General features: G+C 40.9%; 1 protein-coding gene across 2 annotated transcripts in view; it reads right to left on the bottom strand.

Moving 5' to 3' along the window:
• cntn5 (contactin 5) overlaps positions 1-15,487 on the bottom strand; it is a 103,737-nt gene extending 88,250 nt beyond the window's left edge. For both annotated transcript variants that reach the window (XM_035155474.2, XM_035155475.2), the window contains exon 1: positions 15,099-15,487. The gene's annotated coding sequence lies outside the window, so the exon portion shown is untranslated. The remainder of the gene's footprint in view (positions 1-15,098) is intronic.
• Between the last annotated feature and the right edge of the window lie 617 nt (positions 15,488-16,104).

The following is a 16,104-nucleotide window of genomic DNA, read 5'->3' as shown; positions in this document are numbered from 1 at the left end:
AATGAGGAACGTTGCATAAACCTATGCTATTATGAACTTGTCATTGTTAAAAAAACCCATCATTGTTTCATGAAGCAGTGCAGGGGTGCATACTGAGGCTGGTGAAATGACTGTCATTTCCTGGACTGAGGGAGGGGGTGAGCCACAGAAGTGTTAATCATCCCCGCAGCTATTTGGGGATCAGGAGAAGGGCAAACTGTTATTTTCGGGGATTTATCGCGACATCAAAAATCCTTCAGTCAATATAAAGAATATGTGTATAGTTAATGAAGAGGCGTACCGTGATTGTAATTCTTCATAATATATCATCATACTATAAATAAAAAAAGCCAGGCCCACATGTACAACAACAACACTGTACAATTATGCTAAAAGCAAAATGTGGTGTTTTTGTGTGTTTGATTAATTTGCACATTCATTTATCTTTGTTTTTTGTCATAAATCACCGTTGCTTAATTCTGTAAACGTCATTTGAGCTGAAACTCTTTATTGAAATAATTGCTACCTGAATAAATACTTTGGATACAACCTGTTATCCGCGGTGGACTCTGCCACTTGCTCGATGTCAGCGTCACGCGATTGACTTAACTCCTCCCGACGACCCTGACGTGGTGCAGCTAACTGACGGATATTCACAGAAGAGCATTTCTTTTTGTTTACTGTGTCAAACCCCCTGTTGTGCGAAAGCCTTGAAATATCACTCGTCTGCTCATCACATCAGAATATTCATCAGTCATCTCTGCCACCAAGTCTATTTAAGATCATTAAATTATATGTAGCCGGCAAGTTAATACAAAAAATAAATAAAATACTAAAACAACAGTTCATTCTTAATGATGCATTGAACACTCACTCCTCTCTGTGGATTAATGGATGCAAACTAATTATGACGGCTTCACCACAACTCACCATCATGAGGTTGACAAGTTAAAAAATAACGTATCTTTCTATTTGACCAGTCCCAACTTTCTTTCTGAGCTTTTCATACCAAACTTTAACGGCATATGTGACGGACATAGGTTCACTCAATGTCTTCAAAGGGAACGTCTGCCCTTTACTGTCAGTGTAAGTTCAAGAGTAGTGATAGAACCTACAGCAGGCAGCAGTGTGTTAACTTCCCAGAGTAACAACAAGCGATGCAATGCCACCGTTTCAAATTACAAGATTAGGTTCGAGTGTTGATTTCTACACCGTCAGCTTAACATCAATTTACATCTCTGCAGTCTGTTTTCATAACAGAACGTATGAAATGTGATATTTATTCATAAGCAAGTAGACAGATCTGGTCTATACTTCTATTCAAAGTGCATTTACCCCCAAAAAAAGAGTCCAATCAATAAACCTGAGATGAAAAGTTTCTTTGAAACTGAGTCATGCTGGTACACAGAACCCACTCGATTCTGTTGTGGCCGGGCAATGTTTTGTATTTTCCCTGTTATCGCCTCTTTAAAAGAACCAGATAACAGTCTCACCAAAATATCAAGGCTTGTTTTGTTATTGTAGATATTTTTTCCTGAAAGAAATTTGGATTGATATTCACAAAAGAAAAACCACTTCTTTTGTGCTGCACGATGTACTGCAAAGCATGGAGAGTCTGCTGTCATCTCTGCCTCAGCACTCTGCTGTGAAACTGACCCACTGTCATCTGCTTGTTTCTCTTCAAAGCCGTCATTAGTCAGTATGTATAGAAGCCTGTTTTTCAGAGATCACACAAAACATCAGCCATTACTTTCTTTTTGTCCTTTGGCCAATATACACAGTTAATTAGCTGGACCCTGATTACTACAGTTAGAGCCTTGTGGTTTTATACCACCGCCAACCAGTCAGGTTGCACTTTACATCCATGCCTGAAGACTCATATAATAAAATGATGAATGTATCTATCAATTAATGTAAGAATTTCCTGTCAAAAACATATTTTTTGAGGTCACAGTGACTTTGACCTTTGACAATGAAAATCTCATCAGTTTACCATTAAATCCAGTTGTGCCAGATGCCGTGAAATTCCCTCCTGGCCTTCACGAGAGTGGGAAACCTGCGAGGTTGCAGTGACCTTGACCTTTTAATAACAAACTCTATCAGTTATCAGTTCACTCCTGAGTCCAAGTGAATGTGTGTACGTTCTCGAGATATCGCGTTTTCGAGGAAAAGGGGCAGACATACGTTCAGACTTTAAGGACAACCTGAAAAGATAATGCCTCTGGGCGAAGCTGCATAAAAATAAACTGTCTGGATCGGTATTCGCTGACACTGAAACGACAATAAAAAAAAGAAATGGAACTTTCTAAAATGAAAAAATCCCCACAACAGTGCTTAAAATACTATAATAGCAGCATTGGCGGCCCCAGCTTGGTGACAGTGGCATCAGAGGAAAGGCCACGCTGCTCCTCGGAGGATTCCTGCAGCAGAGAACTTGGACGGAAACACCTGCTCTCCATCTTTGAAGGGAGTAGTGCTGCTCAAAACAAGGTCATTAAAACTGTGTTGGCATATTCAATTAACTGTAGCCGATCAAAATGTGTTACTTCATTTCTTCCAATAACTAGTCGTGACTTATTTTGCAAAACGAAGATCGGACCATGTGGAGCGACGAGGTGAAAGAACCGTCAGCGCTGACAATGACACGTGTTTACTTACCAGCAACAACATAATCACCCTCCTCTGGAGCTAATCAAGAAGACAAGCTCAGTGTGGATCAGTGGATCAAATGAGCAGCTGGGGATTTGATGGGAACTGTTGTTCGGTTTAAAACATGAATTTGAGGAGTTTCTCTTTCTCTTTGATGATTTATTTGTATTTATTCATTATTCTTAAATCTGTCCTCGTCATATCAACCTCTTCAATTATCCCTTTTATTACCTCCGCCAGGGGGGGGGGTCAGGATTTATTCCATGTTTGTATTTTTGTAAAGAAGATAAAATAAATACTACTGGATGGATTCATACTAAACTTGGTTCAGGGAAGAACTTGTTAAATTTGGGTGCAGATCTGGATCAGGGGGCGGATCCAGGAATTTCGCTTTCTTTAGAATTTTGTTCAGCATTGTGACCTTTTCACGGATTTCCTATAGGGAATAATTTTTTGGATCTTGATGACAAAAATCTGGCATATTTAGAGGACTGAAATTAAATGAAATAAGAATAAATAGATGGATTGATGGATGGATAGATTGGAAAATGATTGTGTTACAGCAGCATGTCAAGGGTATTGCACATAGAGTGAAGTATCAATAAAACAGACATGAAGAATTAAAATATCTCAAAATAGAAAGTAATAAACATAAAATGTACTAAAAACTGCACATACTCCCTAAGTAGAAGATACACAATAAAGTACTAGAATACACAGTGAAGTACTAAATATAAAAGGACAACAAATAAGAATATAAACAAGAGACTGAATACAAGAGATGACAAAGAATGAATAATAGACAAGTGAGCAAAGTAGTTGTTTGCATTTAAAGTCAAAGTGATGATGTATTTATGAGTTTGCAGCTTAATTGAATTCAAAGGGAACATTGACGACTCTACTGAAGAATGTTCCAGTTCCACAATTAACCAAAGAGCTCAGTTTCAGATGTGTGTCTGATCACAATGAGCACGTCGCTTCTACTTCTAACACCGGTAGGTTTCAGAGCCCGACAGAACAATGTAGGTTAATGGTTTCCATTTAGTTTCCATTTTTTCCCAAAAAACAATCTACACTCTCAATGTGCCTGCTCACACACTTTTGTTAAGTCAAAGACGTTCTCCTGGGAGGATGCACCACTCTGCTCTTCCACCGTTTGTCATTTATGAGTGGAGCATATTTCCCACGGGACCTCTGAACATGTGACGCTTACAAGCTTCAGGAGGATAAACAGAGGGCTCGTCTTCTATTTATCTTTGTTTTTTAACTCCAGTTGTAGCATATTGTGAAAAAAAGAAACTGTTTCTTTGCTGCAAAAACACTGTTGTGAGCTGAAAATGTCTCAAACAGATTGAATTTGGTTTGTTGGACAAAGTGATAAGAGATTCTTTCTTTGGCTTACTATGAAGAACGTAAACAGAAAGATTCAGTCCATCGAGTACAAGTAAACATTTTCGTGGTTATTGTCGATCTCACTGATTATATTGAGTTAAAAGTACATAAACGAGCCGAAAACACCGACAGCCACTGATGCACGTGATGTGTAACTAAAGCTCGGGGGTAAATATGAGCTCCAGAGAAGGTTTCAATCCCCCAGAGGTTTTTACGCTTTTCCCAAAAGGACACATCACATCCCAAATTCAACAAATACAACAAAACAAACAATCCAAACATCTGTCTGCAGGCCTTCTCAGAAGCTCCCCAACAAATACTGTTTGCTAGTAGCTAGGAACTATCTATTGTTTGATAAAACCAGGTCAACTTCGGTTACTTTATGCATGACACCATTTTTAAAACACTCCGCTAAAGGAGGTTATGTTTTCACCCCTGTTTCTTTGTTTGTTTGCAGAGAAAGAACAAATTACATTTTGGTGCGGATGAGGACAAAAGGGCAGATCCAGTAACTTTTTCTCACTTTCTTTAACTTTCTTTAGATTTAACATTGTGAGGTGTTTTATTTCCCAGGGAGTAATTTATGGATCTGGATCTCACAGATTTAAATGTTTCATATGGGGGAGACTTTAATTCACTTTCCCTTTCACCAACCTATCGTTCTTCTGCAATGGAGATTAAGATTTCATGATCTGCAATGTTTTGTTTGCTTAGCTGTCGGTCTTGTTTGAATTCAAGGGAACTGAATGGCCTTTAGTCTAAATCTAGGTTTGACAGCCAATTCGTTTTCTTCTGGTCCCTTAATAATAATAATAATAAAACAACCCACACAAAACACCAGAAGTAAAAGAAAGCACTTGTTAGAGAGCAGATGTGTGAAGAACCGAGCGAGTGAAGGCTGCTGGAATTAATGGCTGACCCACTGTGATGTTGGTGCGCTGTTAATAGAAACTACAACATTAACACTTCCTGCACCTGCTTCGCGGTAAAAAGAGTCTCTCCAGACTCTGCATGAAAACATGGCTGTGCTGTTTGTTGTCCCAGGCGCTGGATCTCATTCTGGGGTATTTGTTGGTGATTTGTTGGTGCACAAACATTACACCAACTCCAGCTTATCTTTAATATTCACCGTTTTACCTTTATCTCGTCTGGTTGAGGATAAGGTGAAGAGACAGCTGCCCCTTCTCAAACCAAGAGGCCTGAATATGTACATCAGCCAGCTCAGCTCTTTGGAGCAGTTACGTATAGACAACCCACTTGTCTGGAGTGGAACCGCTCACACAGCAAAAACGCTCCAAATGAATGAACCCAAACAAATAATGTCACGTTGCATTTCAAGTTTAATTATCACTGCAGGTTATCATCTATGCGTTTTAACGGTGCCGGGTGGTAGTGGTTGTGTGGCCCAGCTAAAAAAACAACAACTGGTGTGGCAGTGGTCAACCACAGATAATGACAGATGGCCCAGGGACACCTGATATCGACGTACTGAACTGTGGTGTAGTGGACCGGGGCCCTAATCTTTTCACAAAGCTGACTGCACCTTCCATAAAGACTCTGTTTTTTTTCCAGATGACATATCAGAGGAGAGTGTGTGTGTGGGGGGGGGGGCAGACAGGTCGCACGATGAGTTAAATTTACTGGCTGGCTTGTGGGGACATTTCTGCCCATGCTCAATAAAATGTTAAGCCTAATTTGTAAATTATGCAATGTAGCATGTTGTGAATTACATTTTGCAGGTGCTTAACTTTCGGAGTTAAAGCCCTTTTCTCTCACCACACCAAGGAAATACATCCACTCCACCTAAGTCTGCCAGAGGACACAAATCCCTGAAAGCATCTGGTTATTTTAAGATCTTGGACCGTTTCTTTCCTCGGAGAATATACATGAATTTATCAATTCATTCTGACCTTAAAACAATGACAAAACCCTGCTTCACGACAGGCCCAGACTAAATAACCCATCAACCCAGAAATATCCCTCTTTAATATTCATCAGTGTTGTCTAAACTCGGCTTTTTGCTGAAAGACACCTTCTCAAAAGAGTCTGTGTTTGAGTCCTGCACAAACGTATGAGCGACGCATTTTAAAGACCACATTTACATACCCACCATGACAGCTACTTTACGTCTTTGCACACCGTACACATAGTTCTGCAGACTCACAATGCTGACGGTCCTCGGCTGCTGCACACACACACACACATTCTGAGGAGCTGAGCACGTCAATTTGTCCACGTTCACAGGAAACAGCAGAACACGGGTTCCGTGTGTCACACAATTATGTTTTAAATTAGCTCTGCTGAAAATTGAGATTTAATGAGGACGTGATGGGGCACATAAGGGGACTGTCTCCGGGCTCATTGTGGGAGCTCGACACCTCAGGTCAGCGCAGTTAAGACAAGTACCTGTGCAGGAATGTTACACTGACTTTTAATAGTGTGATCTGAATCCAGACAAAACGGCAACGATGTTCCACTCCGCAGAAGAAGTAGAACGTGCAATGGCAAGAGAGAACGTGTCATGGCTCATGTAGAGGAAGATACCTGGGATTTAAAACTCAGTGATAATGTCAAATTCCAAATTAGAAAATATCAGAGTTATCAGTGTCTGTGCCTGAGGTTGTTTCTTTGGTTACAGCCACAGTTAGAAATTAAATGAGAACTTATTACATAGCAACACTGTCAGCTACTCAGTTATTTCTCAAACACATCAACCTCTCTGCAGGAAATTATAGGCTGCTTACAATACATCTGAATAGCACATGTTTACCGCTCTATTATTAGCATGCTGGTGTTATATACCCCCACTTATCAGTCCATTTAATAATGAAATCGGTGCAAAGTGGCCCACCCCCTGATGGCTTACTGAGGGCTCAGAGAGAGGAGAAGGGAAAAGCACACACATACTTTTAGAACTTACTTTTTTAAAAGTCTTGCTTTGATGGTAAAAAAAATCCCTGTGAATGAACCAAGATGCTTTTAATCCTGATTAATCCTGATTTTGGGATTATGTCGATACCTGACTGAATGCAGGCAATTATGGTTAAGAAGCAGTGAGCATTGGGAAGAGGAGACCAACTATTAGATCTGTGGTGGGGTAAAGGTCGCATCTAAGCCGAGCAATAATGTGCTGCGCAAATCAAGGTGTCACGTTGCTATGGTAACTCCAGTATGGCCCATGGAATTTAAAGGGTGGTAGTAAAGGCGTTTTTTTTTTGGAAGAGCCTGCGGTCGTCCTCCATCCCCGAGAATACTGTGTGGTCAGTGTGGAACAGGCTGAAAAGTGGAACACTAGCAGCCTGTGAAAATTGTATTCCCCGTGCAGTTCTGTGAAGTCCCATGCTGCATGTGTGGCAGTGAGATATATATATATAGTGTAGAGCTAATTCTCCATTTATCTGAGTGGGATCTCCACTGTTCTTCTCCCTGAGTGATCAATTACTGTGATCTATTCCAGGGAGAATACAGAGATGCTACTTGTTGTTAACATTAGCAACCAAATTAGGGACGTGCATCGTAAATAACGTCTTTTGCGTGAACATTAGTTGACAGGAAACAAATTTGCAGATTAGTTTTATTATGGTGCACTGATAAAAATTGTAATCAATGCATCTTAATCCTTAACACTGAAGTTAGTGGTTTTCACTCATTCAAAATGCATTAAGAGAAAACATAAGAACAACACAATCGATAGAGAATTAAACATTTTTGACAGCTCGTGGGGATTTGATTTAGAGGAATTTTAAAAAACTCATTAAAAAGGGAACAGAATGTACAATGAGGGAATGTGTGAGTGAATTAGGTTAAGGTTAGGCACTTCCTATACTATCTCTCTATATGTTTAGATATGATTGGGCTGCTGGTATACAGTGGAACATCTGAGACATTAGCATAATGTCCCAGAAAACAAAGCCAGACGTTCTTCAGCTGCTCCAATAACAAGCTATAAAAAAAAAGCTGCACTGGAATATTTAGACAGCACCTTCATTTTTTAATTTACCTGTTCAAACGAATAGCGTGAATTTCACACTATCTTCACAAATACTGCGATAACCAAACTACGTTTAATTGTTCCATCAGCGGAATATTTAGATCATCACTTTCTTTCTCTAAGAATGATGCAAAAAGTGATTTAAAATAAAACCTATTGTCTGACATGATGTTAGATTAATGTAAATATATAATCATCAGCTACTGTTGCACGTTCGTAGATTTAATAAGTCGTGGCTAGTTATTAAATTTAAACCCTCATCCATACGTTAGTAAACACCCAAAGGTTATAGCATATGATTATATAAGATTATATGATTTGTTGGAAACTTCTTAGCATGAAATCATCAATCATCAATCATAAATTGAATAAAACCACTATTAAAAACCATTATTCAAAATTCCCTTTTCTATTTTCCTGCCATACAACTGACTAATGGCAAACTGGATGATGAGTAAAACATAACACAAATATAATCTGTGGAAACGCACAATCATGGGCAATTTATAGTAAACAAGCCACACACAGAAAAACAAAATGGTCCCCACAACCATTAGCCATCGTTCTATCTTCTCCCTTTTGAAAGACGACTAATTAAACTAACTAGCTGGAGTAGATTCATGTTTCTCTTCCACGCCGCCGTCCCCTTTGTTTGCAGCAGATGTTGGAAATGGCTGATTAATTACTCCAGTCGCTGACCAGTTGGAAGCTGGTCGTCAAAGGCTCAGAAGAGAATTATGCGAAATCATAAAAAGCACGGCAACGCTGCACATACAAATGTCTTTATCTCGTTTTTTTATATTATAATATTATTCTCTTATTTTTTCATCCCAGGACTACTTGCTAAATCACTACATCCATAATACCACCCACAGCAAGCTGACAGCTGAAATTGTGTAAAAACCAAACATCAGCATTCACCACACAATGGTGGCTTTGAATAAAAGCTTCACAGAGCAGCTTTCGTCCCGTTCTTTCCTTTAAAAAGCATTAGTGCCTCTGTCTTATGCCCGGGCTTAATGAAGCCTCACATCATCGCTGTATCTGGAGGACATTTTGCTGGTATTAAGACCCACATTTGTTAAAGCATACAATGTCTGTAAGTATATATGCATGTGTGTGTGTGCAGTTGTGTGCATATTATTGCCAATTCACATCCAAGTTCCCTTTGTAGAAATGTATTGGATCCAAATTGTCAAGTCCGAGGTAAAAAAGGAACTATATGATTAAACATTAGCCGTTATCCATACTTCTATGTTACAGCATGACTGTACAATACCGAGGAAATGACATTCACTAGACTTGAGTGGAATAAATTCAGTGCTTTGTCACGAGAGAGTGAACAGGGGGTGCAGCACAGGCACAGCAAAGCACAGCCAGCCCTGTTAGTTGTATTTTGACAGTTACCTCCATACACATTTCATCTCTCGGGAGAAAGGAGGCATGAGAGTGGAACGCGGCGAGTCATCATGAGCCTGCAGGATGCATGACTTAGTACTGTAAGAAAGGTGACCCTAAAACACCTCCTCCTCTTCCTCCTCTTCTCTGTGTACAACATCTCTGCCTTCTGTTCAAAAAGTGTCCACTGGGCTGCGAGCCCTGCGAGGCTGCACCACAGTGGACACTGAGAACGGCTCAACTAAAAGAGATCTGAGCAGTATTTCTACCTCAGGAGTTGGTTGCATGGATTTTTTTGGGGAAGGATTTGACATTAACCCTCCGTATGAATGACAATCTCTCACGTTAACCAGATAAGATCTTATGTTAGGTGCTTTAACATGTGAGAGAGTAACTTATAAATCGGAAAAAAATGAAGGTGATCGTTAATATTAATGATGCATCTGTAGTTTCTCTTATTAGACAAAAACTAAATATCCCAGATACGGCCACTGACATGTTCTCGATGTAATTTTTATCATGGTCCCACCAAAACACACGCTTGACCAACCCCGAGTCAGGCTCAGCTGTCAATTAAGATATATTCACCCCCTTTTTTTATAGCATCATATAAAAACAAACATCAGTGTTATACGAACTTCCTTAAATGACAGAAACCATCTTTGGGAAAAATATATTTAAAGGTACAGTGTGTAGAATTTAGTGACATCTAGTGGTGAGGTTGCATGTTGCAGCTGAATACCCCCTCACCTCACCCTGCACTTCCAAACATGACAGACCCCATTCTAGGGCGAAGAAAACTATAATTAGTACAATTTAGATCAAACACACTAGTGAAAACATCAGTAGGATTATTTTATATTCAATTTCTGACAATAGATCCATTTCACAATAAAAACAACGTATACTTTGAGTTTCTAAGCTGCAGGGCGATGATTTTATACCAACAGTCTGTGGTTATGACAGTTGAAAAAGATGATTACATAAAAATAAAAAAAAATACAAATGAATGAATAAATGAGTGAAGGAATGAACTACTAGCATGTATTTTGATTCAGGGCATATTTTTTTTTACAAGAACCTGAAAAGCTATTTCACATCAATGCTTATTAACCAACCGGGCCTGAAGACAATTTCTTTCTTCAGGGTTAAAGATCAGAATGTAAAGAGGTAGTTCTACAAAGTCAGGTTAAAAAAAACAACAACAACAACTAATGTTAGATGAAAATTCATTGATATCCCGAAGTGTCTTTGTGTTTCTCTCAACACTGCTGACGTTCGCCCAGAGTTTCTCACAGAAATGTAGAGAAATGTTTGGAAAGAAAGGGGTCGGAGCTCCGATGAATCCTAAGCAGGGTAAAAAAAAAGTGCCCCTAACTAATTCTTTGGGGGATCCATGGCCTGTTTGAGGACACGAGAAACAGACTCTCTCTTACTGCTGCAGCGGGGGGGGAAAAAGGAAAAACAACAGAGTACAATAGATCTACTGGTCTTAGATTAGGAGACGATACAAACTGCTGCTGTGGGTTCAAGTAAAGTTTACCCACAAACCTCGCGTGTCACCTTTCTACCCCGTCTATTGTCTGCCACGCGTTGAATCATTTAAAAATAAATCACGCCCCCAAGACAAATCTGAATTTTATGACTTTCTGGAGCCTGAAGGTCAAAGTGCATTAAGAAATATAAGATAATCTTTAATGTTGTACTATCAGCACGAGGCAGATATAGCCTAAGACCCTGTATTTGGCTGTATTCGACGCCCCTTAAACCGTTTTTTTTGTTACACCTTCATCTCACTAATCTGTCGCGAGCATGAGAGTGTAAGACGTTTGGAAGATAAAAAAAAATAAAAAAAATCAAAGAGTGTTGTGCTTCATCATGGCCCCGGTAGATAAGGCCCTATACTGTCACATAAAATCAGGGGCTGCCGACTGAAAAACACTCTGTCCTCGGGCTATTTCCCACCATCACCACCACTTTCTCCATCGCATCTCCACAGACCATCTCCAAACACCCCCGATCTCAGCACATCAGGAAGGTGGCCGAAGAAGAATCCCTTTGTGTAAAGTCTAGATTTTGATACAGCATGGTAAAGGTTTGCATTTTCACCCCATTAAAGGTTAAATCGTATGTTAAAAAAACATAATAAGCAGATATTTTAATTTCATAATGCCTTCAGGTTACGAATTAGGGAATTCTGTTGAGATCTAATTGCCAAAAAACAAAGTGTATTCTTCAGTTTTTGAATTTTTCTCAAACATTATCCTCATTGCTGCCTTGTTCCGAACATGCGATTAATAACCTTTAACATTTCAGCGTTGGCACAGACGACGCCTGCAGGTGTCTGTGGATGACATGCTCAAAGTTAACACAATGAGGACATCGCAGAGACAAGCACATGAAGGGGGCTGCGTAGTTACCCAACCTGGGGCTGTGGTGATATATATTAGCTAACCAAAAACAATTAGTTATTAGTTATTCCAGCCATTCGGATCAGCTGCTGACCAACAGAGCAAAGAACCACATGAGAGAAAACTGCGAGATGATGGATGCATAATCAAACTAACTTGTTTTTTTGTGGTTTTACACGTGATTTTTTGCATGACAACATCTCTGTGGCTCAAGATTTTCGGTTTGACTCATCGGCCGTCAAATCCGAGCCATTCATAACCCTGACAAGTGGAGGGGGTGGGGGGGGGGGTGAAAGTCACTCTTTCGAACACAGATGCTTCCAAGCAATTACATAAATTAAGTTGTCAGATGGGACCTGGGGGACGTTTGTCTTCCAGGCTGCGCAAGACCAGTGGGTCTCCCTTACAAACAAAGTGCTTGGATAGGAATGCAGCCAAGGACGACTTTGCCACTGTCAAGTTCACCAACATTTCCTAAAGAGAATTTCTCTAATTTGACAAATGCGTGTCGTCTCAGCTCTCCCCAGGGACAGATGCCCCAGACCCACATTCTGTGACCAAAACCCACAGTCTCGCCTTTCTCTGGACGCTGAAGACATGTTTACAGATTCCCGTGATGCCACGACACGTCCTAGCTTCACCTTTGTAATAACTACATGTTCTCCCACAACATATACTGAGGCCTGTAGTGTTCACGAGTGTAAGAAGTGTGTTCTGCAAGACATTCCTTTAGCCTTTTGCACTTTATTAGCCTCAGATTTGCCAGTGGAAATAGGCCTCCCCTGGGTGCTATTGTCTCTGTTAGACAGTTTCTATCTCCAGCCTCCCTCCTGTCACTACTGCTATGCGTTTCCTCCTCGCCTCCCAGGGGCGAGCCTTCACCGGGGTTGTCATTTTCAATTAGCTATACCCTAAACGCATATCTGTTGGCCCGCGTCAATAATCATTTTATTTAAGATGATGGGACAGCTGCAACTTGCACAGACATATTCCATTTCCATCGACCAAATTGCATTTCATCTCGCACCTGGCCCCCCCGTGTGGCTGTGCGAACGTTTAAAGCATGTATTGCAAGCAAGTAATTGATTTACATTTGAGAAGGATAAGGGTAACCTCTACTCGGTGCCAAGTGAAACAGGCACAGCTGCTCGTTCCCTCCGTCTATTCCCCCGATATGCAAGTGCAGCTCGTCTGATTAGGACTGTCTCTGACTGTAACTGCATCTTCTCCACTATCAGATGGTTTCAGGAAACTGAGCAGAGCGGCTGGAGTGCTCCGATATTACAATTGTTTTAGCAGATTAGGGCTCATGAAATATATATCCACATTAACGTTACGGCATTAAATAATAGCCCATTTGAAATCACAAGCATTAATTAGAGTTCTGCTTCCACCAGTGAGTCTTGATAGCTGCTGTAACAGAAAAGCATGGCAGCGTTAGACCGTGATGTATGTAACATGGTTTTTACACTGATTTCCAGCAAGTGAGATTAAATATGTTACCGTCAATTTGAGCCAACATTTAATATTTTTCGATATGATTGTGGCGTCCAGTGATGTCTGCGTTGATTTGATGGAAAAAGCCGATCTCTGTCTATTCTGACAAAACAAGCCACTAATCACTTTTGTGCACCCCTGTCTCATGGAGTGCAACAACAGAAAAGGTGTAAAACACAAACACAAAAGCAGCCAAGCACAACACAACCACATCACACCCCAGACATTTGCTATAGACGCCACTGGTTACAGCAACATGTGCGAGGCATCAATTCAACTTAGTGTCTGCTCCAACTGTGAAATCATCCACTGAATTGAAAAAAAGTCCAGAGGAAAGTTTTAAAAAACATAAAAGCATTGGGTGATTTCGCTGAATCGGCTGGAACTGCTTTACATCAAAGGCAAAAATTGAATATCGATCGCGTCCATGTTGAAAACGATATCCCACGAGTAGAGCTCAGAAAAATGTGACACAGCAGTGGAAGTAAAAAAAGATGCACTCGACTCATAAGCCTTGGGAGAATATGAATGAAATTGCGCTCGAATCAAAAAAACGATTGAGTGGACAACTTTGCCGTAACCAGAACCAGCAGCTTGAATCACGATTGCATGAATACAGGAACCTATTACTGCATTTATTCCTTTTTCGACTTCAAAGACACATGCTGGAGTTTACACGTCTGTCTCCCTCAGACGCTGTGCACATCAGTAATACAGCATTTCCATCGCCAGTATTTCCAAAGGACCATATCTGAATTTCTCAAATTGGACATTTCTGGAGGCAAGCAGACAACAAAGTAGTTTCTGCAAGTTTTATGGTTTCAATCTTCTTGAATATCGCAGTGACACAATGAATAACTTTAAATTTGTTTGTCTTGGCGTCTCTGAACGGAACCTGCTTTAGAAATGGAGAGGCAGCAGAGGGATTTTACTGACGTGTTTGAAGGTGACTTTATTCTGTTCGCCACCACTTCGCTAATTGCTGTCAGCGAGAGGATATTACAAACTTCAGGGAAAAAGAAAACATTGCACAACCATCCCTTAATTGAGTAATGGCTTAATAATACTCCCCTTTTCTGCCTGTGCATCCTCCCAGCAAATAAAAATAAAAATCCAGATCAATAAGATCAGACTAAAGATCCAGTCGCCAGCAAAGCACAGATGAGAGTATAACACACTAAACATTCAACCAGAGCCAAGCCACTAAATTAGAGTTTGGGTAATTTGCACATCCCTGATTAGATGGTTCCTGTGGGAGCAGTTGGATGTTGTGTTGGAAGACGCCTGCAGCTCTGCTCAAACCTAAAGATACACTCCTGACAAACAAAAAGAGGACCTGCCTCTGCCCTTGAGCTTTTTATCTTACCCCAAATACCGTTTTTATATATATATCTCCCTCTAAGCTGCTATCAAGAGGCAGACAGACCTCATCCCACTTCAAAGAGAGCCAGATGTTCACCTTTAATTTGACGAACTGGAAATATTATCCCACCTTATAATAAAGACGATGATAAGATGAAAAAGGTTTGTGAGCATCTCGACACACTCACATCTCCCACATGTTTAATTCTGGCTCCAGTCACTCGCGCAGAAGTTATTAAATCCAGATGTGGAGCAAACGTCTCCATCTAAAACTATCCAGCGTCTTTCAGGTGGTTTATTATCCGGATGCACATCTGGAGCCTTGTCAGCACAACTTGAACAAACCTCGTGCAGCTGGAGCTACAACACAAACCCCATAAATATAATAAACACACACGTATATGAAGTAGTTTACTCACAGAACACGCAGATGAAGTGGTCACTTTCCGCCTCTGTCTGCCTCCCGGGTGTCAGCGGGCTGCGGTGGCCGCCGACGCGTCTCTGCCTCCCGGAGCCACACGGCGGTGGAGAGAGAGAGAGATGAATATCCAGTGAAGGGATCCTGTTCTACCGCCGCTTTACCCGGTGAACCAGCGCGTCCAGTACATCCTCAAGTCAAACAATGGAATACCAACCAAAAAACCAACAAAAAAATATGAATGTTCCAGCTCTTTCTCCACCTGCCCGAGCTTCTCCAGCCTTTCTCCGCCCGCTCCAGGGAGCTGTGTGCCGGGGCTGTGCGTCGCGCAGGGCGGGTGTTCGCTCCGCTCGGTCCGCCGGCTCAGGCTCTCTCTCTCTGCGGCGGAGCGTCCTCCCTCACCGCTGCTGGGGGCATGTCAGCGACGAGCGTCACACTTTATGACACCGCGTGTGCATTTGTGTTGAGTTGTGTGCCCTCAATATAAAAATAATGGAGAAGTATTTGGTTAATTATGGAGGAGAAATAGTAAAAGACGCACCTGTGCACATCAGGAGCTTTTTATCTGTTAAAGGTCCAGTGTGTAGGATTTAGCTGAAAGGGATCTAATGGCACAAATCTAATATAAAATTATGTTTTCGCTTATGTTTCATCAAAATTGTACTGTTTGTTGTTTTCTTTACTCGAGAACTGCCCCTTTATATTTAAATACTGTATATTCACATCTGGAGCGGGACCTCTCGACGGAGGCAGCCATGTTTTTTTTACAGTAGCCCAGACTAGACAAACTTTTTTTGTTTTATTTTAGAATATAGGACAAGACGGTGAATGTCCCTTGTACGTTTTAAGGTCTTCTGCACAATTCACGTTACCAACCACCAGGAGATGTTAGCAGGTTTTAGCGGATGTTAGGGGCGCGACCTCAGTTGTGCATCTTAGCATCATCAGGTGTTTTGGTCTTGTAATCAACGACACAGGCCGAACTTAGAAAGAACAGATGATGCAGA

The sequence above is a fragment of the Hippoglossus stenolepis genome, chromosome 4, assembly GCF_022539355.2.
Source record: "Hippoglossus stenolepis isolate QCI-W04-F060 chromosome 4, HSTE1.2, whole genome shotgun sequence".
In the NCBI taxonomy this organism is placed as follows: domain Eukaryota; kingdom Metazoa; phylum Chordata; class Actinopteri; order Pleuronectiformes; family Pleuronectidae; genus Hippoglossus; species Hippoglossus stenolepis.
This window is presented reverse-complemented; position numbering and strand designations above follow the sequence as displayed.